The sequence below is a fragment of the Phodopus roborovskii genome, unplaced genomic scaffold (assembly GCF_943737965.1).
Source record: "Phodopus roborovskii unplaced genomic scaffold, PHOROB, whole genome shotgun sequence".
NCBI lineage: Eukaryota > Metazoa > Chordata > Mammalia > Rodentia > Cricetidae > Phodopus > Phodopus roborovskii.
The window spans coordinates 39,199,030-39,217,013 of record NW_026126410.1 but is presented as its reverse complement, the minus strand read 5'-3'; the positions used below and the strand labels follow the sequence as shown (position 1 = coordinate 39,217,013).

General features: G+C 40.3%; 1 protein-coding gene across 1 annotated transcript in view; it reads right to left on the bottom strand.

Moving 5' to 3' along the window:
• Ctnnd2 (catenin delta 2) overlaps positions 1–17,984 on the bottom strand; it is a 791,514-nt gene that overhangs the window by 289,342 nt on the left and 484,188 nt on the right. The gene's annotated exons all lie outside the window — the stretch shown is intronic.

The window sequence follows — 17,984 nt, the reverse complement described above, 5'->3', positions numbered from 1 at the left end:
GAAAATATATCAATTTTGCCTTACTTTTATGACATTGGAGGTCACTTGGTGCTTTGGCATGGCCTTCATACTCATATTATTCTTTTACCTTACAAGGGATGGATCAAACGTGGAGTGTTTTCATAAGAAACCTCTTTCCTGTTTTAACAGAAAGTCATCTCTGTTGTGTCTTTAACAAACATACCACAGCAAGGCACACTGATCCATAAAAGGAGAACTACATGGTACAACTAGTTTTGTGAGAGTCAGTAAAACTACTTGTCTTAACTGAATCCTAGGAAGTTAGGATGTTTCTACATCATAATGTAGGCTGTTTCTCCATCAGAATGATGACAGTTAAATATGTTGCTGTGTGGAGAAATAATCTGAGTACATGACAGGAGTGGTCACATATTAACCTTCTTCAAGGACTAGTGTTTCTTTGTTGATATCAAGCATTGTCTTCTCTTTTATCTACAGTACTCCTGACATACCTGGGGATTCTTCAGCTGGACACATGCTATCAATCAAAGGCAAGTGGTCCAACCTGGGAACTTAAACAAATTTCTTTTTCCTTATTTTTTCAAAGTGATAAGTTCTATTAGAAAGAGATGGGGGAAGAAGAGAAAGAGGAAAGAGACAGGGAGAGAGAGGAGAGGAGAGAGAGGGAGGGAAAGAGAGAAAGAAAGAGGGGGGAGAGAGGAGAGAGAGAAAAGAAAGAGGGGGGAGAGATAGAACAGACAGGGATCTGTCTGACTGCTCAGGGAGATGGTGGGAAAGAGCTTATTTTTCCTTCCTTACAATTTGAAGAATAGAAATTTATTCTAATTATATATTTCAGCCACACAGCATTGAGTTTTAGTCTGTATTACTATTGTTATTATTGTCTATGTTTTTATTATTATTATTTGAGACAGGGTTTCTGTGTTTCTCTGTGTAACAGCCAGCCCTGACTATCCTGGATCTTGTTTTGTAGACCAGGCTGGCCTTGAACTCACAGCGATCTACCTACCTCTGCCTACTGAGTGCTGGAATTTAATTCCTTATTAAAGTAAAGAAATATTTCCTCACTTTGCCTTGGCCAATTTTAGTTGTGCTCTTGTACTTGGACAACTACTGAGTAAAATATGGGCATTACTTAATACAAGCTTGCTGTGCTGGGCTGGGCTATCTGAAAATCTACCCAGCCACTGTGCTGTCTTCAATGAAAAAAATGTCCCCATAGATGCAGGTGTTTGAACTCCAGGACTCCTTTAAGGGCATCTACCAGGTCTACCTATTTGCTGATAGTAGGCCACTATTTTCCTTTTGACTTTACTCATGTTTATACTAATGAAGAAGGAACCACCACGTCCCAAATCATGGCACAGAGATTTATTACTAATTATGAAAGTCGGCCTTGGCTTATCCTTGTTTCTAACTATCTCTCAGAACTCAAATTAGCCCATTTCTATTCATCTACATGCTCTCCTCCTGCATGTCCTTCTTGTTCTGCATCTGTCAACCCAATGTTTTTTCTTCTTCCCTGACAACTTTTGTCCCTACAAGTCGTGCCAACCTCTTCCTGCCTAGCTATTGGCCATTCAGCTCTTTATTAAACCAATCTCAGTGACACATCTTCACACAGTGTAAAGGAACATTACACAACAGGTGGTAAAATTACTGGGCACTGAGCATGAATTTTGAAATTTTGAAGCTTACTTTCAGTGATATTATGCTATTCATGACGCCCGTACAGGAAAAAAAAAAAAAAAAAAAAAAAAAAAGCCAGCTCCAGTGAGTGACCTTGGATGTGTAGTTAAAATGGTCAGTTTTAAAGGAATCTGACCCAGGAAGGCTGTGGGAGAATATTATTTTCAGGTATGTTGCTTTTGTTTATGATGCATCTATTTAACTTAACTCTGTGAAGCTGTGTTACTGTGCTTGTCTGAAACACCTGGTGGTTCGAATAAAGAGCTGAAAGGACAAAATTGAGGCAGGTAAAATGATAGGTGGGGCTGGCAGGGAGAGAGGATAAATAGAAAGAGAAACTAGGAGAAGTGCAGCAGGAGAACCAGGAGAGGAGGTTGTCAGGGGCCAGCTACCCACCCACTCAGCCAATCAGCTATAGAGTAAGTAGGAAAGTAAGATATACACAAGTTAAGAAAGATAAAAGCCCAGAGGGAAAAGGTAGATGGGTTAATTTGAATTAAGAAAAACTGGATAGAAACAAGCCAAGCTAAGGCTGGACATTCAAAACTAAGAATAAGCCACCGTGTGTGATTTATTTGGGAGCTGGGTATCAGGCTCCCCCAAAGAGCCAAAGTGTACAAAACAACTAACAATAGAAGGCCAGTCTTGTTAATGTTTTGAGCGATAGAGAAGAGTACACAAAATGCTTTGCTATTGATGGCCATCTCCTTTAACAGCCTCTGTAGGTTCTGAATCCAATTAGGCATTTTTTCTTGGGTGTGGTTATTTACTTTGGGGGACTTGCAAGTCTTTTTCTTAAAGACAAACAAAGGAAATACCTCACTTCAAGGAACACAACCCATAAGACAGCACTGCTCTCCATTGTTTAAACATGAGCTTTCACAGAGATAGCATGGGTAAAACTCAGATTCATCACATGCAGTTCTCAATGATTTCTGATGCTATCATCAGTATTGTTAACAGATGGGATGTTTAGAAGTTGTATAGTGGATGTTGGTATTCAGAAGATCTGAAAGAAACCTACTGCAGAATATGTCAACATCACATGGGGATTTTAAAAATCCACTTATGACCCCAAGGTCCATCTGAGAGAATGCAATGGATTTTGAGTAAGAGGGGTAGTGTTTTCATTCCTTTGAGGAAATATAATCTAGAGCTGTGCTGCAGTTTAAAGAACATCTACATTTATTTGAAAAGGCCCTGGGAATATTGTTTTCTACTTCACCAATGTGTTTGGAATAAGAAATTTGGCTCACAGCTCTTGTATCTGGGTGACTGATATACAGTTGGTGGCATTGTCTCTGAGGGTTGTGGAGCCCTTAGGAGTTGCAGCCTTGTTGGAGGAAGTATGCCACAGTAGGTGAAGATTGAGGGACGATAGATAGCCTGAACTCATTTCCTGCAGACTCTGCTTCCTCTGAAGAGGATGAAAGTTTGATTAGCCTGCTTCCTGCTCTTCCTTTTAGCTGTTTTTCAGCTTCCTAAGCTAGAATAAACCCCCTCTTCCTTCATTTGCTTTTGTGAGTGTATTTTATCACTGCAACAGAAGAGGAACTAATACATTATCTGTGGATGAGTGTGGGTTATTATCTCAATGTGATTCAAACAAATATATTCTAATACATGATATCTACAGATTCAGATATAAAAACTCAGCTGTTTCTATTAAGTCAAACATTCTATATATTTGCAGTGCTACCAAATATAGGCCCTTTTTCTCTTTTTTATTTTACTTTAAAATACATTTTCAAACAAAATAGAATCACCTCATTTTCCTCCTTGTCATTTTCCCCTACAATCTCTACCACGCCTTCCCTGCCAGCCCATCTCACACTTAAATTGATAGTTGCTTTTACTTTATTATAACTACATACATATATATGTGTATACAAAAATATGAATACAACTTGCTGTGTCTGGTTTGTTTGTTTATGTGTATATGGCTTCAAGGCTGAGCCATGTTGTATTGGATAACCAATAAGGATGCTCAAACCTGGGAAAGGCTAATTCTCCACAATACATCTTTTTATATGCAGAAAGTATAAGTATTTTAAATTAAATTTATGTCAATATATAATGGATTTATATTTTACTTTAAGATGATTACTTAACAAATATACCAAATTCAATATTTAAATTTTTAGTATCACTTACAATAAATACTAACAGATAAACATTATATAGATAAAACTCTCTGAAGTATCCTGTAATTTTTAAGAGTATAAAAGGAACTCCAAAAATTAAAAATAAATTGTGAACCTCTGATTAGAGGGTTTAAGTGGGAACAACAAAGATCGTTAAACTATAGGTTCTGTATAATTGTGCCTAGGTTATCCCAGGATAGAGAAATTCACTCCACTGCTGTAGAACCCAGGCTGGTCACAGATTCAAGATCCTCTGCCTTCAACCTCTTGAGTACTGGATTACATGTGCAACCACACGCACACGCACACCCACATGCACACGAATGCATGCATGCCTGAGTAACTCTGTAGAGGGTTTTGTAAGATATAAAGTGAATAGATGAGTTGTGCTCAGATTAGTAAAATACATACTGAGTCATCATGTCATATTTTTTATGCAACTGATACATATAATTACTAGGGTCACATTCATGTCAGCAGTGTGCAGAAACTACGAGCTCAAATATAAGAATGCTTGCCTCAGATAAGTTGATAAGAGTGCCTTTGGTGAACTCTTAGTAGAGAGAGAAATTATGGAGATATTGGTCATTTTGTTCACTCTTCTTAAAAAACAAAAACTTTCACAAGCCTTTATTTCATTTAAAGATCACTTCTTAAGCCTTCAACAGGTGTTTCTACCCTACAATGTTTCTCAATTTAATTTTTTCCCGATATTCAAGGTGGGGAGCATAGTTACTAGTTGTATATTTACCGAAGGAAACAAATATGCTGGCCTTTCTTGTATGTCTTATTTCAACAATCATCATCTTCACATCACCTTCACATCATCATCTTCATTTTATTTTTATCTTTGATATTTTAAAATCTCATTTATTGTGTATGTCTGTGAGATTGTGCCATAGTAAACATGCATGAAAGCCACAGGATACTTTATTCATGTTCTTTCCTTCTACCGTATGGGTCCTGGGATGTCAGCACAGATTGCCAGGTGTGGTGGCAAGTGCCCTACAACTAAACCATGATGTATGGCCTATTATCTTAAATTTTGTTGAAGGAACAAACATATAAGAAAGGGAAGTATCTTTCCCAAAGTCACAGGATGGAGAAAGATCTTGAACTTTTTCATAAAAGCCCATGAAGGGCAACCATCACTCCTGTTCATACCTCCCACTTTCATTCTATACCTGGAGAAGCTTACCCTATTTTATTAGCAGCATAATTGGTAGGTTCTTAGCAAGAAATGCCTATGATAGTCATGCTATTCCTCTCTTCTTTGAAAATTCCTCTGCTAAGATGTGTCTGGTCATTCATTTAAAGGGGTCACTTCTAGACTAAGGCCCATGAAGATTGCAAATGTAACAGCAATGAGTTGAAGCCATTGGTACCCACCTAAATCTGATGCTGAGTGCTATGGCACTGTGGTCTCTGGGAGAGTGAAGACCCTTCCTTTAGAAAGTATTTCTGTAGTCTGTACCTACTGCACTGCAGGTTCTGTGGTTAATGTTCAGAAACTTTGAAAGGGAAAAATGGGTGAAAACCTTGTTCTTGGGAGGGAGGATTGATTCATTTTGGCTTCCAGGATGAGGAAGTATAGGCAGTTGTCCAGGAGAAAGGAAGTTTGTGGGAACAAACCTGCTCCCTATGAGAGGTGGAGTAAGTAGGGAAAGCTCAAGGTTATTTGCCACCATGGAAATTTAAGCACAGGGAACCATCTAGTCCTTGGATGTTATTCATGGAAGCCCATTGTTCACACTTTCACAGTTATGGTATGTATGATCCATCCTCCTTAGAGGTCCATATTCCGTGGAGGTTCCATTCCTTCCATTCTCCACATGAAGATGAAGCTTGGAGCTCCACTAACTGAAAATACTCATTGCCTACCCTGTTGTTTCTCAAATAGTTTGTTGACTTGTCAAAACAAAACAAAACAAACAAACAAAAAAAAAACCAAACAAACAAACAAAAAAACAGGAGTCCTGATAAAACAAGACTTTCCATAAACAAAATTTTTAGTTGAGGTATATCTCACATAATATCTGGGATGAAAACTATAGCTGTTGTTTACCTGGAGTTCTTAGCCTTATTTTATTCAGCAACCCCAACCCATCCTCACAATGTAGACAGCATGGAAAGAGGAGGGAGCTATCTTTAGATAATAAGGGTCTATAGCACATTCTTCCCTGGGGATGTGAGAGTATCAAAGATTGTAACAGGAGAAGACAATAAAAAAGAATTAAATAGAATCTCTTAGTATGAGATCTTCCTCTGTCTACTTCTTCATTCTAGGGTTCAGTGACCAGAAAACAGCTCTGATGGCCTCAGCTGGAGTAGGTGAAAGAACTAGGGGGAAGTGTTGACCAACATGTGTGTGAACCATTCATTATACTGTACACTTTATAAGGACAACTGCAAATAACTCACTTCTGGAAAACTCCCTCAAATGTTACCAACTTTGCTTATTTGTTTCCTAACACTCCTCTAAGAAGTCAAACACTACCTTTCCCCCTAAACTTTTACTGTTGATAGAAAATAAGTGACTTTTCCTCTGCCCTACAGTAAAGTATGGCTTATGAGAGGATAAGAACACATTATTGTTTTAGTTCATTTTAATCCTAAAATCTATATTTTATACTAAAATTGACAACCATGTCACTATAATAAATACTGGGCACTCCACCAAATTTGCTCCTTCCTACCATGGAAAAAAAGAGAAGATGCAATTCTTTTGGGAATATTGTCTTAGCTTTTTTCCCCCCAGTATGACTGGGACACCCCTGGAACTCACTGACTCCTCACTGGTCAGCTTTCTTCTCTCTGGAGTGGTTTAACCTTGAATGGCTGGTTTATGTCCTCTAGAAGAGTTAGAAAGTCACAGAAAGTAGGAGTGGATCTTAAGAAGGAAAGTCGGCAGCAGGGAGCCAGCAGCGCCTAGAAACTGTTGTATTGGTACCGGCAATTAGCTGTCAACCAGGAACCACGGAATTGGTTTTACATAGTTTGTGCTTCTAGCATTTTCATTATATGATCAGTTGGTATCTGTGGTTCTAGATGAACAGTGCCAAGCCTTTTCTGCTCTGAGATGGGGAAGGGAAGAGGGCTGTACTTTCTAGGACAGATGAACCTCTTTGCAAGTGGAAACCATAACCATTCCAGGTAGAAAACCACAAGCAGAAGTCAGTGTAGGCAGGTGATGGTTCCTTTAGTCACTTCCTGCATGTAGACTTCTTACTGTCAGGGTCCTCTTGGTCAACCTCTGGAAGGAGCAGGGGCTGTTTGTTTCAACTAAGGAAGTTAGTATTGTGTCAGTATTGTTGGGCCACAGAAGAGGAAAAGAAAAAAAAAATAAAAATCACCGCTACACACTCTGGTATAGTTGGTGTTGGAGCTATGTAATAAATCCTGAAGAAACTAAATGTAGCATCAAGAACAAAGCACACTAAGTAAAGATCACCAAAGGAAAGGCAGCAACAGAGAAAAGAGGCCTCCTAGTAGTTTGATAAATCATGACTTGTTCTCTGTGCAGAGATGTCATGGTGTGACTTCCACCATGGCCACAACTTCCAAGCTCTTTGAGTGCACCTTCAACTCTTGACAGTTGCAAGGTGGAAATGACCCCAGGGCAAATGCAGGATGTCAAATTTAGTATATGCTCATGGTTGGAAAGCACCTGGAAAATTTTGCAAGAGCAGAGTGAAATCAGGGGGAGATCAGCCATTTAGTAAGTTATACCTCTCTATCTCTTCCATTTCCCATCTCTTTCCTTTGTCCTGCACAACATCCTCAGGTGTCCATACTCACAGGGATGGCTGGACTCTTAGCCTTTGCTGGTGTCTTCATCACTGCTCATCTGGCCACCCTATAACTCCTTCATGTCTCTTTTTACTTCAAGTGTGTGGACATCTTCAGGCCATCATCTGTGGCACAAACTCACTTCTCTTCCCCTTTATTTAGTCAAGTCCTTAGCATTGAGCAGACTTTCACTTCTGTTTGGTAGTAGAGGTACAAATCAAGACTAAGATGGGCAGAAATACTATTGCTTTTTTTTTTTAGGACAAAGCTTAAAACTAATTATTTATTCTGATTAGCAAGGGTTGTCCCTGGCAGTCATAAGGGGGAGCCGCCACACTGGTTTCAAGAAGGAACCTCTTCCTGCTTTTGGAGGCCCTGGGCAAGTCACATATAGTCTGTGGTCTTAGTTTCCTTCTTCTATAAAAAGTAATAAAATAAATTCTTTCACTAGGTGTTTGTGGAGACTTTGTGCCATAAAAGATAGAGGTTGCTAATCGGGTGTCTGGCATAGAGAAAGCATTCATTGTCCTCTGTTGGTGTCTATCAGTTTTCATAAAGAAATGATTTACCCTTGTTGGCTATAGACCCATGTTTCTCCTGGAGCTTCTCGTGACCTTTAGAAGTAAGTGGGTACCATGAGAAAGCTACCATGAATTTACAGGGTCTGCTCTGTATAGTAACCTCATGGTGGTCACTCAGAAAGTATTTGGACTCAATGTTCCTTCTAAAATGGGAGTATTGCTATTTGGTCTACTAGGTATTGAAGGAAAATACTGTATTAAAAGTCTGTGAAATGTTGCAAAAGCAATCTGTTATTTTAAATTGACCTTTCTTGTACCTACATACACTCAGGTACAGAGAGACAGAGAGACAGAGAGACAGAGAGATAGGCAGACAGACAGACACTCTTCCATGCATGTATCACCACAGGAGGCTTGTTTTCCCTTTTTATTCCCTTCATGATCATATCCATGCACCTCTCACACCCAGACTTATACAGATGTTTGTAAGGTTTTGTTTGTTTGTTTACTGGTGATAAAATCCAGAGCTTTGTACAAACTAAACAAATACTATACCACTTACCTGGATACACAGCGTTTGCATATCTAAAAGTGGCACAATAATTTTGGGTTCTTCTAGGAAAGCACAAAATTACTGAGATTTAGAGCCCCTTCATGTTGTTTATCTATGTGTGGGGTGTCAGTCCTCTCCTTCCATCATGTAGTTTCTGGGATCAAACTGAGGTGATCAGTATTGGCAGCAAGCAGCCTTCCCCATTGAGCCATCTTCTGAACCCCCAGGGTCGGTCTCTCTCTCTCTCTCTCTCTCTCTCTCTCTCTCTCTCTCTCTCTCTCTCTTTCAAAAGGCTATTTTTTTAAACTGAGAACTGGGACAAGAAACAGTATGCTGAGGTGGTGGGAGGGATCCTTGCAAGAAAAGAGACCCTATATCTGTCTCTCTTTACTTGTCAAAGGCAGCTATCTGCTCATGGAGTTACACCACCCTTATATATTGATTTTAACTGTACCTTGTCCTTTGTTAATTGTGTACATGGCTTTGCTTCCCTTAGGCCACCATGGTCAGAGATCAGCTGGATTCTTTCCCTTCCTTTTCAATATGTCTTAACCATTGTTGGGCCTCAATAAACTGAACTCCAAAGTGAAAACCTCAGAAGTGGAGCTTTTCTCTCACACTTTTCGGTATCTTTCCAAGTGACTATAAGAACTAGAATCCCCCCCCCAAGTGGGTAATAGAAAACCATAGAAAGTCATAAAATCTAAACTTTTCCTAAACCATTCTGTGAAAAAAACCAACCAATAAACAAACAAAAAATAAAAAATAAAAACAAGAGAGTCTATAACCTACTTTGCTTGGTAGTAGGTCACAAACCCTCTTCCTCTCTCAGAAGTGGTCCTGTCTCATACCTATGAGATAAATGCTGCACAGAGATGACAAGAACCTAGACAGGCTTTGCTGGATTTTATCACTTACACTGACACCATTAGCCCACACATTTGTCCAATAGCATTTCCACACACTATGCATGTTTCATACACCCTAGGCCTTTCAGTTTTCAATCTGAAACCTTTTGTGTCACACAAAACTATGAACAAATAACTATGTTATGCTCAACTAGACAAGCTATGATTCCTTATGACAGGCAGAGCGGATCACTTCCTTTACTGCTTCTACTTCCTCTACCTATCCTTCCCCTCCCCTCTCATGGACAATGCCACCTGTTTCCCATTGCCCAGGGCCCAGGGAGGTCAAGAAATGAGTTTATGAACTGCTGCACCCTTATTTGCACACAGAGTGCTGGCTGCTGCTCAGCTTTCAGTCAGCGCTCTTACATGCCTCTCCAGCGGCAGTGGGGCTTCCTGCAGCCTCCTGGTCATGTCAGAACTGGCGGTGTAGCATGCTGATGCAGCTCTTGCTAATTTAAAGAGTTCAGAGTGCCTTTCAAATTCCAACTCTTCTCTACATTACAACTTGGCAAGGCAGGTATTGCTTTTCCTGTTTCCGTGCAGCAGACAAGGAATGCAGCACCAGAGGGCAAGTGGATTCTCCAGGATTACACAACCAGAAAGGCAAGAGTCAAGAAAGACCTTAGCATCCGGCTATAGGTCCTGCCTTCTAATCCCTAGGCTTGGCTCTTGTTTTCTGTTTTCTCCAAATTTCTGTGCTATAGGACAGACCACTTCAGTGTCAGGCTAATAATGGAATAGCCTTGGAATTTTTTTCACCTGTAACACCCCTATAACAGCTTCCCCAGACAGGGCTCTATGTGCCTTGTAGTGTACCTACTTTGTATCATGTGTCATGCTATTGAATTGTTTATGTATTCTGCCCAAAACTCAGCACTGTATCTCCCACAGTATCTATAAATATTTCTCGGTGTCTAGCATGAGCCTGCTAATGATTCACACAATGGATTGCTATGGGAAATCCCAAGTCAAGCAGGAATATACAGATCTTAGTGCACTCTGCAAAGTATGGTTGGATGGAGGACAGCAAGATTAAAGATGGTAAGAGGTTTTTCAACAAAGAAACTGATTTAGAAGAGCAACAAGTGGTGAACTCCAAGAACACATTTTCCCTAAACACACCTGAAAAACACATAATACTGACAAAATGACAAAGAGGAGGAAGAGAGTGACAAAGAAAGATGACCCTACATCAAGGTTTGGAGGTAGGAATTAGGGTCTTGAGTTAAGTTAAACACAGAAGCTGGGGATAAGATGTACTAGAGAGGGGCAACCTAGCTTGTTCTGCCATGAGCATTGCATTTAGGAGAGGATTAGGTCCCACAACTTCTGCTCTAATGAGTGAGTTCATGATATCAGCCCAGTGGCTCTATTATCCAGAGAGATGGGGTTTAATGCTATCACTTTACTTCCTCTTTCTTGCCCTCCTCTGTCATGTGAGGACGCTGTTGGATACTAGCCCCTATATCAGACTTCTAGACATCCAGAGGAGTCTTTCATTGTTTTCCTACTCATTACAGATGATCCCCCAAATGGCTAACACATCATGTACACTAAAGAGATCTTTGTACAAAAACATATTCTCATGTCCTCCTTAATCCTACTTGAATGTTTAAAAAATATTTTAGTATTTCTTTGATAGTTTCATAGAATGCATTTTGATCATATTCATCCTTCCCCAACTCTTTCCTGATGTACCCAACCTCCCTTGATTTTCACTTAATTTAGAGAAATTGAGATAGAGCTGTGGATGGAAGCTAATACCCATTTCTCCAGAAATGGCAACTGCTAAAAAATGAGCAACCTCCTTGAAGTTATCTGCCCTTCTTCCCCGTTCCAGTACCAAAAGCTTCTAGTCCCAGTCCCTAATGCCAATGATAACCATCTTCTCCTAAATTCTGCAGTTCTTTGCCTCATTTTGAAATGACTTCTTCTGGTGTTTTAGATTGTAATTATACATATCTCCCTTCCTTTTCCTCCTTCTAGAACCTTCCTTGCTTTTTTGCAAGTCCATGGCCTTCCTCTCCCTCCCCCCATTTATTGTTTTATTGTTGTTAAACACATGCACACACACACACACACACACACACACACACACACACACACATAATTTCTATACTCATAAAATACATAAGCACAACCTGGTCAGTCTGCGTAGTGTTACTGATATGCATGTTTTCATGATTGGCCATTTGGCATTGGATGACCAATTGATGTGCTCTTCCCTGGGGAAACTATTTCTTCTGCTCTCAGCATTTTTCAATCACCTGTAATGTCATAAGCTATACCCATTGATATCACCGACATGACTGCCCTAAACATAACATGAAGAAGGGTAACAAGAATAGACATGCTAACATAGATTCATGAAAACCCAAGATGCTTCCATCCCATACAAAGTACCTTACCTCTTTTTTTCCAGTCTCTACATCATCCTTCAAGCCTTGGTGGATATACTTAATCTGTACCTCTTTCACTGTGCATTGTGACCAATACATCCCTTTTCTTTTTTCTCCATCGGTATATATTTTCTGAACTCTGTCAACAACCACTGAAACTAATCCTATATAATGAGATAACTGGTAACATATCATATTTCATTTAATCATCCTTGTAGCTACACTAAGCTCTACATTAGAATTTGTAGGCTTCTTCCATCATCAGTATTAGGGTTTCTTTTGGAAACATTATTAGGAAAACAGACCCATGGGACAGATCTGGGGATATCTGCTTTCAACTGAAAGGTACAAGAAGCATTACAGTCTAATGGATTAAAAATCAAGTTTTTTTTTTTTTTTGGTGATTCTGTTGCCTTGGAAACAGAAAGACTGTTGCTTGATTTGCTATCTTTACAGAATTTACAGGTTGACCCTGGACCTTGGCATGCAAGGACTAACTATCTTTAAAACATAAGAGTGTGCTTTTATCCATACATGAGCAAGGGGGTGTTTGATGCTGTCATCTTTTACCATGTTGCTGAATTGAAATGCCAAAATATCTCAAAGGTTCAGCTTATGTGGTGTTCAAACAAAAAGGCAAAAGGATCGAGTTTGGTCTAACACTCAAACAATGCAGTTTTCTGTCATTAGTGACAACTGTCACAATCTGCCCCAGAACAGAGCTCACTGCTGCCTTCACGGTCATGGTGCCCCTTCTCTGTGTAGGGTTCACAGTACCCAAGTTCTGGTGCAAGACTAACCTTTGCTCTTTGGAAATTGTGACCAAAGTTTCTGAGGTGAAAGTGGAAGCGATCAGTGTCCTTTGGAGTGGACCCCGAGGCCACCAGCTCAGTTCAATGAGGCAAGCTTACTCAAAGTGTGATCCAAAGCATTTTCTGAAGTGCCTTCAAAGTCGTTTATCCATCCCCATAGACAAATCTGTCTTCACGGCTATAGCAATTCTTTCCACATCACTAGTTTAGAAATGTCATCCCTCTCTCTCTCTCTGTGCCTGAGTCAGTAATGAAGTCAAGGGAGATCAGAGGCCTTTGTCCCCAAGGTTATATACCCTAACTTCTGTGCTCTCGCTCTCTCTCTCTCTCTCTCTCTCTCTCTCTCTCTCTCTCTCTCTCTCTCTCTCTCTCTCTCTCTGTTTGTGTATATAGTGCTTTAACTCATGAGTCAGACTTGCAAAGCATGGTAGTCAAATTTAGAAGGGAGCCTGCTGGGAGGAAAGGTCTATTCTTAGCATAAGACAGACCAATGTGAAACCATTTTGGGGACCTGCTTTAAGACTAGGAGCCAAGGGGGTAAGAGGAGTTTCACTAGTCAAGTGCTGCCTAGATTTTAAACCACATTTTCTTGAATGTGCACGCTGTATCAATTCATTATGTATTGAGCTCCTATGATCATTTTTCTTTTGCTTGGTTTTATTGTTTTTTGTTTTCTGAAACAGAGTCTTACTACTCTAATCAGAAATGAATTCATATTAACCCAGGTGGCTTTGAGCATTTAGGAGTCCTCCTTCCTCAGTCTCCCACATGCTAGGATCATAGTCATGAACACAAAACTGTTGACCTCATTTTAAATAGTATTAACCCTTTCAAAAAATAACAAAATCCAAACAAAGCAAAACACTGGTTTATAGTGAAAAATGTGTGAATGACAGATGTTTAGGATAAAGTGAGCTCTTCCTTGTAATAGGTCAGTGTCCTTCCCTGCCCAGGCCTGGTTAAATGTTCCCACAAAGGTGTTATAGAGTATTCACTGTAGAGTGAATGTTCATGCTGCTTTTGGATGCATATGTTGAAATCCTCATCCCTAAGGTCACAGGATGAGGTCATTAGGCAACAGCACCCCTCTGAGAGGTCTCTAGTCTCTTAATGCTACAAGGGCACAGAAGATGACTTTTGACTCTCTAGAAGTTGGTCCTGGTCAGACACTGAACTTGAGGCACCCTTCATTTTGAGCTGCTCAGTTTCCATGTATGTGACAAAATATTCATCTCATTTATAAGCCAATCAATTTGTGGTATTTTTGTTATAATAGCACAAAAATATTATATATTATTTATTTATTATTACTTTGTGGGCAATGGCTATCTATATATTGCATTTGCAAACAAACATTCAACTTATTTCTTATTTTAGAAATAAAGTTCAGTGATTTAATTTTCTTCCAAAGAGTCACCACTGAGTAAATATTTCAGGCTTTGAAGGATGAACCAGTCAATCCAGTCGTTGTGCGAGCCATTCACAACCGGTAAAGAGATGAGCATGACAATAAAACTTTATTGAAAACAACAGGTTAGGGGCCAGATATCATCTACAGGGTGTTTGTTTGGCAACCCTGATTTAGGGAAGATGGGCTTACTTTCCTTGAGGTTCTGCTTTTCACAAATTCAGAATTATAGCTAAACTTTTAATTTTTTAAAAAAACAGATTCGGCTTCAATCAAGGCAAAACAGATTAGAGATACTGAATAAATAGAATGCAAAACCAAGCAAAGAATGTCATTGCTAAGATTAGGTTTTTCCATTCAGGTGTACTTGTCTTTCTTAACACATATTTGAGTCACTTAAAGGGTCTGGGCTTCCATTTCAGTAGTGGCCAGGTAGAAATACACCACTTAGAAAAGCTTTCCATCCACGGAGTTCAGTGGTTGCATCATATTGCTCATTTTCTCCCAGTGCTGAGTGCAAACCTGGTTTCTAGGGGGTTCTCAAAGCATTTCTGCTGACCAAGTGACTTGCCATATTCTATTTGATGTATCAGAAGTGAATCCTTAGTTTCCCTCAAACTTTGTTTCGCTTCCTACCTCCACTGCTTCTATTTATAACTCTGTTTTCTAAGGTTTAAAACTCCAAAGTCATCTCTTGTGACAGCTCATAGATCTGTCTCTTCACTCCATCCTACACATTAAAATCACTGTAATCTTCCTGCAGTTCAGCTCTGAATCTGTCAATCTTCGTTCATAACACCTGGGAGCTTTTGGCTTTCAGAAACACATGTCCTTGCCTCTTCATGGGAGATCACCAAGGGAAAAGACTGGTCATATCATCCACTGACATTGCCATCTGGTTCAGTTCAGTTCAGAGGGCCCCTTCTTGTGAACAAGACACTCATACTACCCTACACACTCATTACAAAACACACACACACACACACACACACACACACACACACACACACACAGAGATCCTTGTGTATATACATACTTGCATTCATTGTCCCTACATACTCTCACCCTCACATAATCACATAAACTCTTACACGTTCACCTTCAGCTTTTTAGACACTCGTGTCCACATTTCCCCCTATATATAATATCCCGCATATACTTAAACACACTTGCAATACGGATGCTCAGTTTTATGTATATTCACACACACACACACACACACACACACACACACACAGAGTAATGTCCTCACTCAACATCAACCACCTCTCATCACCCTCATCCACTCTCAACCCCATTCTAGACTCACTCCTTCACACTTACAGATCCATTCTCACACTTATGCCATACTAACTTATTCAAAGTTAGCCTCAGTGCCTCAGACTACACACCCTTTGCCTATACTCTGTTTTCTGAATGGTTTTTTTTTTCTTATAACATCTCATCTTTACAGAACATTTTTACCTGCATTTTTAAAATTCTGTAGATCATTTTAAATGCCACCCCTCCTTGTAGAATTAGAACTTCTCTCTGACAGTGTTTATGGTTTGCAGCTGTTTTTGCCCTTACCACTTCTCCCAGAGAAGGGAGGAAATCTGGATGTCACCAGACATCTGTTGAGAATGGTGAGTACCATCTTTGTTGTCTTACTAAGCTATATTCTATTTGGTTCTGGTCTGCTCCTACATATTCTTCCATCTTCATCCCCCATCCCTTCCTCTTTCATCCATCCTTTCCTCCTACCAACCCTCATCATGACCACATATTGGCTTTTATAAAACCAAGAATATTCCCCTCCCACCTGTATTTGTACAACTCATTGCTTTAGCTACCATACACCACAGGCTGCATCCTCTCCATACTAGCTGCTGCAGGTTGATTGTGAGGCAGCACAGTTAGCAAGAGGAAGGAGGATGAAATAAGGCTGGTGCATCCATGTATTCAAAGTATCTGCAATATGCTTTTACTTCTCACCTGTGACTGGATAGTTTTACATCAACTTCATACAAGCTGGGGTCTTCTGAAAGAAGGAAGCCTCAATTAAGAAAATGCTCCATAACATTGGATTATATCCTAGGTTTCTGGGTCATCTAGTCTTGTTCCTTCGTGTTCCACGAAGTGTCAGAAGTGGCTTATTATCCTTGCATGAGTGTGTACTACACCAAGGATGGAACTAAACAAGACTGGAGTAAAAAAAAGTCAATATCATGATGCCTAACAGTATTCTGCTATAATCATAGATTATTGCCTAGCCCAGTTGTTCATCCAACAACTGCTGGAAACAGTTGCAGACCCACAGCTAAACATCATGCTGAACTCTGGGAATCCTACAGAAATTAGGAAGAAAGGATTGTAGGAGCAGAGAAGCCAAGGACACCACGAGAAAACCCACAGAGTCAGCAAGCCTGTGCCCATAGGGGCTCACAGAGTCTGACCTGACTACAAGGGAACCTGCAAGGGAACCCCGCTGTGAGGACTCACGAGGGTCCACCTCTTCATTAACACAAAAGAATTCTTTAGTGTGTTGACCACAAAGACCTGTGTACTATCTGCCACTCTTAAGGTCCTGGCTATCACCCTGCCTGGACTTAGAGTCAGCTACAGTCAAGCTCTGGGTCTCTGATTGTTTACATCCTCCTGGCAGTGCTCTATCATCTAGACTGTGGCTCTGGTCTGCTACCGTGGCTAAGGCCAACACAAAACCATTATGCTTGGTCCATTTTCATTCACTACTACTTACCTCTCAACCCTACCTGCAACCCCACCACTCTAGGCCTCATACCCTGTCACACTCAAGACTCTCTAATCCAGATATCTCCTTGTTCTCCCCTCAGACACTTGGAATCTTTTCCCTATGGCAAAATAGACAGGGGCACTCTTCAGTTCCTCCCACCTGACAGAGCCTATTCCCATTTACTCGGGCCTTTTTTAATTGTTAAAATAGATGGAACCACCCCATTTTCCTTTGATACCACTAAATCTTTTTCTTCTGCCAAACACAACAGTTCTCACAATTACCCTACCTACCTTCACCCCATATTGTATCCATCTGCCTTCCAGCAGCTGGCAAATCTGTTATTGGAAAGAATTCCTCTCTCTCTCTCTCTCTCTCTCTCTGTGTGTGTACATACAGCCTCTCACACTCATATTTAGTAAAATAGCCACAAATGCCTATGATAACACCACTGAATTGAAAATAATAAATGCCAGGCATCATTTTGTGCAGTTTGCACATATCAACACAATTCTGTGACTGATAATAAGGCATAGGATAATAAGGCATAGGAGTTATCATTATCATACTAGTTATGAACAACTGTAGCACAGAGAGGTTATGTAACCAGTTCAAGGTACGGCAGCTGGAATTGGGACGAACAGATTGAAACCAAGGCAGCTGTTCATCTTCCTGAAGGCACACCGTGCTGGCTTCTAAACTCCCCTACGCTTGATGTCTTAATTTTTTTCCTCTTCATATTCGGAAGTCCAGCAAACCGAGATTTACTGCCCCAGATCCCAGACCTAAAGCTGCAGGCTCCGGCGGACCATTAGCAGCCTTTTTACCAGATGGCACAGCGGCAGCTAACCCAGGCTTGTCCTTTCTCTACCTGTGTTCTTTCCTGCTTTCCAGACTCGCGCAACCTCTTTGATCATCTCCTCCTCCTCCCACTGCTGGTATCACTGCAGTTTTCTCTGCCAAACTTTCCTCTGCTCAAAGCTGTTTGCCGGCTTTGAGGGGATTTGCTCAAGTGTCACCTGAGGATAAGAATAGTGCTTAC